Genomic DNA, 9074 nt, shown 5'->3' with positions numbered 1-9074 from the left:
GCCCCCCAGGCGACTTTTCGGCCGCCAGCGCCAAAAAATCGGCCCAGTCGCGCCCCCAGGGGCCCATTTTTCGCCGGCTCGGGCCAAAATTGGCACCGGCGGACCCAACCCGAACCCGGCGCGCTGAGGGGCGCCGGGCGAATCGTTTTTGGCGCGAAAGCGACGCGGGCCAGCCGCGTCAGCGACACCGCCTGCCTCGTCTTCTCTCGGCGCCTCAGTTTCCCGCGGGAAATCAATGGCAAGGCTGTCGCCGTTCAGCTTTGCCATTGATTCCCACGGGCGGCGCGTAACAGGGCGGCGCGCTGACGCCTCCCCTCCCTTGGACGCGTACACACGGACGCGCGCGCGGCTATATATGGCCGCGCTCGCCTCTGATGAGTGCTACCTCTCCTGAGCGCCGCCGCCGAGCTCTTCTCCCCCAGCCCTCCCTCTCCCGAGCGCCGCCGCCGAGCTCTTCTTCCCCAGCCACTTCATCTCCCGATGGCCGAACGTTTCCCCGGAGACAAGGCGGCGGCCAACGGCTTCGGCCGTCGTTCCCTCCGTGAACAGGAGTCCTGGGTCCTGTTCCAGGCGAACATCCCGGCATCGCCGGACATGCACGCTAGGCCGACGGGCTGGAGGCTCAGCAATGGGGGAGTGCCCATTCCCCCGTTGCCTGACGCCGTGTCCAAACCATCCTACTTCACTGACGAGGTCGAGATCGTGCGCGCCTCCCTCACCGACGCCGAGCTCTCCCTCCCCCAGTACGCCACCGACAACCACGCGGCTTGGGCGGCATACTTCGAGCGCCGCCACCAGCAGCGGCTGGCGTCCACCAACGGGGCACCGGTTGTCGGCGGCCTGAAGAACAGCGAGGGGCGCCACCTGTGGTGGGGCGTCCCCGGCCGCACGCTTGACGGCGTGCTGACGCACCTCGAGGACGGCAACAACCCGCCGTTGGCGTACCCCCCGGCGAGGGCGGCGGCCCCGGCGCACCGCCGACGCGACGGGCAATGGGCGCCAAGGAGGTTCGGCTCCTCCTCCTCTTGCCCCTTATCCCGCTCTTCGTCTCAATCCTCCGGCACTCCGACGCTGCTCGGCGTCAAGGCCGAGCCCGCAGCGGAGACGCCGCTCGGCTGCCGCACTCACAGCGCCGGCATCGTCATCAGCGAGGGCGGCCGGCGCGCCTCCTCGTTGGCTCCTCCCCCGCGCTTCGTCAAGCCGAAGACGGAGCCGGGTCTGGCGCCGGTGAATACGGAGCCGGGGTCTGGCGCCGGTGAAGACGGAGCACGGCGAGGTCGAGCTCGACGACGACGCGACCCTTGAATGTGCACGCCAAGACTACCTGAAGATGGCGAGGGAGCGCCAGTGCGCCGCCCTGAGGCGCTTCGCACAGCGCCGCCGAGGCCGCGACGAAGGAGGAGTCGTCATCATCAACGACGACGACGCGCCGCCGCCGCCACCAGCCGGGGAGGGGTCCAGCAGCGGCGCCCGAGTCAAAGAGGAGAAGGCCGACGATGGCGGCGACGATGGCGACTTCTCGGCCTTCAGCAAGTTTTTTTTTATTAGTTTTTATATGTAATGGCGACTACTCGACTTTGAATCCACGAATATAAAGCCCAAGTTTGCCGAAATTTGGCGTGTTTTAGTCGAACTTTGCCTAAATTTGCTATACAATTTTTTTTTGCCGCGCCTGGGGGCGGCCCTGGGGCCGTCGGCTAGGGGCCAATTCACCCCAGGCCCATTTTTTGCGCCGGGTCACCCCCAGGCGGCGATTTTAGGCGCCCCCTGGGGGGCCAACGGCTGGAGATGCTCTAATATAACAGTGATCCATGATGTCATTTTGGTGGTTATTTTTACTATATATGTGATGAATTATTACTTGATGGCCAGATTATAGAAGGTGTTTTGCACGGCTTAATTAGATGTGTTTCCTCTCTGATTCACTAATCTAACCAATGGCAGATTTAGATACAAGATCAGGAGTGGGTGTGATGTACATTAAATGGGGTTAATGTTTGCAAATAAAGTATCTCACTGAACATAAGAAAGAACATATGATTGTTTTCTCGCCACTAAAAATAAAACAATGGTTGACTTGTTGTATCGCCGCTATGCAAATCTATAATACCTAAATAGTTCATCCCCACTATCCTATTTCTCTTAACATGCAGCCTATCCACATCATCAACCCACTACAACCAATTATCTTGACATGTAGGCTTCCACGTCACTACACCATGTGAGCAAGTTTTCTTAAAACTAGATGACCAGTTGCGCCAATGGCGCAAAGGCCGACAGCAAGCCAAGTATTGTAAGAGTGGTAATAGGAAAACTTAATCAAATAATGAATCTTTATGTCTCTGTTCATGACTATTGTTTCTCCTAGAAGTGCTAAACGATAGTGCTATATCCCTTGAGTGGAACGCGGACGCTGCCAGGTAGGGCATGCCTCTTCCTTACTTAGCATATTTGTTGTTGGTGAGTACTCAATGTTTGAAACAGAGAAAATAGTAAAAACAAATAATTAGAGATAAGGATGGCATTATGCATATTAATAGATAGATGAGGAACAATAGCAAAGGTTATATAAGTAAAAGCATAGGTGGTAGTTGTTCAAAAGCAACAAATAGCATCATCAAAAAATAGGGGAAGGTTTCATCCTATTACAGAGCTTGATTAGTAGTCCTTAGAATGCTAAATGATATTTAGATACGACTTCCGTTGCTGTCGATGGTTCATCTAAAGGCAATGCACGATGAGAACCAGGCGCTGCTTTGTGGTGGCCTTGAAACAAAAGGCACAGATGTCTCCTTCATGGATTTTTGCAAGGCGACGGAACTCAGACCAGTTGGTTGTTACGGTGGCTCTCTTGCCGGTTCCTAGCATGATGCGACAATTGGCGTATAGATCACTGTTTGCAAGCCTAACCTTGAGTGTATCATAATCTGGGTCAATGTAATCTTTCAGTTTGCTTTCAGTGTAGTGGACCTGAAAATACTGATGAGGAAAAAGGAATTAATTGAATGGATTGGAGAGTGTCTTGTCACTAAGAAGGTTTAAATATAGATAGTGAGAATAGTTATCAGTAAATAATGGCAAGAAGCAAAAGAAGGGTGCAGAGCATGCTACACTCCTTCTTGTGTGGAGTATAAGATGTAAATTGGTTTTTTCGTATGTATGGTACTCTAGTGAAGGGGAACAAATATAGGAAGAAAGAAAACATGTACATCAGACTATGTGAATATTAGTTTCTAAAGTTACATGTAGCAAGTTGATGAGAATTGTTGTGCTGGTGCTAAGAGCAGTGTATACAGTTTTTTCAATATTTCGCAATAAAGTCAATTTGGTGAATCAAAAGCATATTGCAGGTTGTAATTCTGATGATTAGTCAGGTAAGTAATTTAGTTGTGAGGCATAAGTAAAGATAATTCTTTTTTCAATGAAGTGGAAGGAAGAAGTTTACCATCCCTTGGCCCGGCTTTACGAATGTTTTGTTGATGGTGCAGACATAGTATTTGGTATTTGGTTTTTTGCGGCGGAACATGGAAAACAACTTCTTCACATCATGCTGATAGAGCTTCACTTGGTTGCCCTAGTGACAGTACCTTTCAAGCTCTTCGCAGTATTGGATACCAGGGGGTGACCCTGAATTTAGTTTCGTTTTGGTAAGATCAAAATGAAGCAGCACATGTAAGAAGGCTGAATACTATTTATTGTTAGGAGACTAAGCTTTCATCAAGAGAAAAGTAGAATTGAGCTTTAAACCTATGGCAGGAAGAATATAGTAAGCAGATTAGTTAAGTTGAGCATTATTGATCGACCTGATATATGTTTTTCCGGTTCTAAGGCAGAAAATTGGCGTCGGAGAAGTATAGCAGATCATAAACACTATGAGGTCATTTTATTTTAAATGAAGAATGTCAGAACGGGATAATAAGCATTATAGCCTGGCATTGGCTCACCGCGAATGATATACTCCGGATGCTCATATTATTCACCCTGTATAAGTATCGTAAGAACTGTTAGTTCAAGAAATCAGAAACTTGTTTGCTGGCAATAGCAATTGTGGGTGTACAGTTAAATTATGCACTACCTAATGTAAATGACTGCATATCCTAGTTACCATAAGCTGAGCGATCAAAGCTATCTATATGGTGCATCTCTGCCTATGTAGCTTTGCTTATCATGAACAGATCTCATGCCTTTCTTTTGTCCTATGAACCTACCATGCAATGTAATATATAATGCTATGTATGAGCAGCATACCAAAATATCTATTCCCTTATGCTTCAAGGATTTTATGACCAGTCTCTAAATATTCTTATTTGCATGCTTTGAAAACATAGTTTGCTCTGGCCCTTTGCGCCATCGGCGCAACGAGTGCATCCCATAATCCAAATGTTTATTTTTACATGGCAGTGTTTAACATTTAGCTCCCTTTTTACCCGGCAGTCTGACAAATTTGCTTCTTTTTTAGCTCCATCTTCTGATTCGAAATGCAATGAAAAAAATGCCCAAAACATTGGAGGCATTGAGGCAATTGTTGTCTCATATCTAACAGCATATGCCAATTGGTCACAAGAGGTTTATAAGTTGAAACTACCTCAATCTAAATGGAGTAAATTAGCCTTTATAAAAGTGGTAAGAAGTAATTTGCGCTCTTTATAGCTTGGATCTTGTGCTTATACATCAAATATATCACAAATGAACCCCAAAAAAAACATAGCACTGATGAACACAGTGTGATGCATCTACAGAGTTTATACAACTACCTGAGATAAGGCAAGTTAAGTTGCTTGATATTTCAAGTTTCTATAAGGGCATAATGCAGCATAATCAAAACCTATCGATATGCACCATTTTCATATATAGGGTTTATACAACTACAGAGAACTGAAATAAAGCAAGCTCGGTTATTTGATTTTTCAAGTACAGCAAGGGACAAATTTAGTAGAATCTTGCAGAACCAAAAGTATACAACAAAGCAACAGTCAATCAGTTGTGAGTAATGAACTAACTGACAGTTCATTTGCATATACAGGATTTATACAACTATAGAGAACAGAAATAAAGCAAGTTCAGTTATTTGATTTTTCTAGTACAGCAAGGGCCAAATTTAGTAGAATCTAGCAGAACCAAAAGTATACGACAATGCAACAATCAATCAGTTATGAGTAATGAACTGACAACTCAATATATTCATCTAAAATGAAAGAAGGGTTTAGGGAACCAATATTTAGGATAAAGTGTCGTATTGTAAGGTTAGTCATATATTTTTGGAGAACGAAGATAAGTCGATTTCTTCATGAAACCATATAATTAATAAACTTTGTCCCTAACCTTTTTGCACAAAGATTAAGATGCATACTTGTTGTTTAGAAGGTGGAGCGAATTATCGGCGATGAAGCGCGCAGTCTCCGGTTTTTCATGGGAAAACATCCTGCAGAGCCCCACAGTGTCGTCGACTGTGTGACAAAGAGACCATCCTCGAATGAGGTACCGTCCGACATGATGTCTACAGGGAAATCACATCGCACGTGCCTCTCAGTGTCCTTCTATCTATACAAATAGAGAAGACCATGGTGAATTAAGAAAAATAACAATGCATGTAGTTGGTTAAATGAAACTCACAACATTAGTAGTTATCAAAGGATCACCTATCCACAATTAGTTCTCTAAGCTCAGATTTTGTAAGTAAATTCTCAAAATATACCCTTAATGTCCCTGCCTTGAAGGAAGTCAATGCTCTGCTGGGAATTGTGATGATAGAATAGGTGATAAGAGAAAATTGAACATGAAGTGAAAAGAAGACAAGACATATGCAGCTTAGACTATCCTCCCTGGTACCGTGGCACGAAACATTTCATCAACCTCTACAATGCGGTTTGCTACAGGTGAAGAATCAAGTGTCAATTCCGGAACTGCTTTCAATTGTTTTCAATTGTGATTGGTTTTGGGTGGGTTCTTCTAATGAGAAAGTTTCACATCGATCTAACAACATCTGAATAAGCAGAGCAGACTGAAATAAATAATACTTTGATAGGCAGCAAAAGAAACTGTAATAAAAGTAGTGTTTACTAAGTGCTGACCAAAGATGAAAACATTCATATAACCAGCCGTTCCACACACAGGTAAATCTTCTGGTTGTGGAATGACTGGTTATATTAATGTTTGTTGAGCGAAACTGAGCCAGAACGGATGCTCCACCGCCCTGTATTTTTTTCCTAGCTCTAAGTATCATAAAAGTTTCCAATTGTATATATGACCCCTTTTTGGAACTCATTTTCATAGGTACACATCTTATATGTGGGGATCGTTCCTTCCATTGTGCTGCCCTGAAAAGTTGTACATAGACTGAATCATATAATCCGCTGCAATGAGATGTGAGATTGTAGTTCGGTTATGAATTTTACCTTGTGATCAACCATAAGGAAATTTGGACCATGTAACACAGTAGAATCCATATTAGAGTGTTCCCACATTCTCATGATATGAACGGTGAGCTTCATCTACTATAAGTGTCTGGCTATATACAGTGATCCCTCCATGAGCAAGATTTGGCACCTATGTATAAAATAACTATCAGATACATAGTCAATGCACAATCTTTTATAATTTTGATAAAAAATTACAGTACTGCAAGTTTGGTAAACCTAAGAAGATTTGAAAATATAGGGCTCGAATTATTACTATAAATGAGCTTATAAATCAGCATAATCAGCTCCTGGGTCAGCGAGGACCATCAGGGAACAAAGAAAACCGTAGTCACGGTGGGAGGAGGAGAAGGCAAGTACTTCTTGGGCTAGCCAGTGACCCTGATGTAGGAGGAGTCACCGCTCTGGAGCATATGCGGACATGATGCACGCAAGCACAGAGTAGGCGCCATGACGGACCCCACGAAACCATATGCCTCGAAGGGCTTGGCATGGCAACGTCTTGTTGCTGCACACTGACTTTGCGTTCAGCAGGATCCAAGTATGACCCCTGGATATGACTATGCTTGTAAACAGGAAAATCTTGGACAAATGCTAGATAGTCAAGCTGAAGTTACTCATCTAATGGAACATGGCAGTGTCCAGAGAGAATTAATTTCTGTCATCTGAAATGGGGCAAAACATACTTCTTAAATCCTGAAGTTTACTTTTCAAGTGTTGATTCTGTATGTATTCTCATAGCTTACTGAAGTTTCACTTTTTTTTCTCTGATGTCGTAACCCTAATTCTTTTGTAATATGTTCAGGCATTTACTGAAAATCAAACTATCTATGATTTACAATACTTGCCCAAATAACTTGATGCCCCTTATGTGGCCTGAATTGTCCAGTGCCCTTGCTAAATCTGTTTTGTAAGTTATCTCACCCCATGCTGCATCATCACAAAATATCTTCAATAAAGAACAATGCCTCACATTGAAAAAGTCACGCTACTATTGCTCTTTACTACAATACACATTTTTGTTTACTGTTCCGAGTATGAAATGCACTATTGATGAAATGTATGCAGTGAGATATCTAGTAGAAGATGGATTTGCATTTGGCCATATCTATGACTGAACGAAAGCAAAACTTGGCTCAGCCTGAATATAATTCTATTACTTATCGAAAGAACAGTACAAAGTTCCAACAAATACAAACTCCCTGGTGTTAGAGGGTTCCAAAATACGCCACTTAAAGAGGAACGGACAGTTGTACAGAATGAGAAGAGAGAAAAACCTATGAGCGCTCAGGGAGCTGCCATACATGTAAAATTTAAGAGAAGACTGGTAAGTTCTCTAAATGTTCAGTTCTTGACAAAAAAAAAGGATGAAACAACATGTCATTCATAATGCTTACCCTAAGCTGGACCGGAAACAATAAACAGATCCACTATAAATAACAAAGCTCATGGAGATGGATCTAGTAAAACAACAAAGAGGCAGCCAGTAGTATGTGGGGCAGAAAAAACTATGCGGCACATACAACCAGAGCAGCAAAGAAGAAACATGGCTTATTCTCTTACCTATTTTGAATTTTTATCATCTCAAATCTGTAAAGAACACATTTTTTGAACTTCATGAGCCACCGTTGTAACCAATGACTACATGAGTCCTTCCATAATGCCATTGACTAAATTATGCCATGACGTGATGTATAATATATATAGGAGAAAAGTTATTCAGACTTGAACATGAATATGACTGAAACGGAAGAGGGATTAGTTAAAAATAGAAATCTAATCAAGCGATTTTTGTTGGCATGGCCACAACATACGTACTGACAGTGCAGATTGCGCCCAGGCAGAGGCCGGGGAAGAGCTCCTTTCAAATGAACTGATTAAGGGCAAGAGCTAAATGTCAGGAATAAAAAGGAGCAGATAATCAAGCATAAATTAGTTGGTACTCTAGTGGTTGTCAAGAGCACAAAGATTACCATGCATACACTAATCATTTGAATTTATGCCTCAAAGATAAATAAAGAACAAAAGCTTAAGCACAACCACGATTTCTACCTCCTCCCCAAAACAAAGCATCTGAAGCTATATTAATCTGCAAGCCTAGATTTCCATCTACTTTGGTATGGTGAAAACAACCATATCGAAGATGAACCAGAATCATCATATTCCGCTAAGGTTTTGAGGAGGAGGCATTTCAAGTATGGCCTTGATTTTACTCGGGTCGGACATATCCAGTGTCTTTTTCGGACCCCAAGAAGAACCAATTACAAGTGTTCATAGCGGTCTAAGAAAATCAACCCTGACCGTGAAGGTTCCTAGTGTTGATACCAGTTGGGAAAAATATTCACTACTAGAAATACCACTACTAATGGCGCACCTAATATGGCCATTAATGGCGCATCACTGGTCCGCCATTGATAGCACGCCATTAGTAATTTTTACTAATGGCGCACCACCTGGTGCGCCCATTAGTATATGCGAGGGTGCGCCATTAGTATGCCTCCCAGGGGGCATGTATACCCAGGTGCTTTGGTATACTAATGGCGCACCACCTCTGGATGCGCCATTAGTAAGCGCAGCATACTAATGGCGCACTACCCGGTGATGCGCCATTAGTATGCACTGTCATACTAATGGCGCACTGTCATGTGATGCGCCATT

Source organism: Triticum dicoccoides, chromosome 5B (assembly GCF_002162155.2).
Source record: "Triticum dicoccoides isolate Atlit2015 ecotype Zavitan chromosome 5B, WEW_v2.0, whole genome shotgun sequence".
Taxonomy (NCBI): Eukaryota; Viridiplantae; Streptophyta; class Magnoliopsida; order Poales; family Poaceae; genus Triticum; species Triticum dicoccoides.
This window is presented reverse-complemented; position numbering follows the sequence as displayed.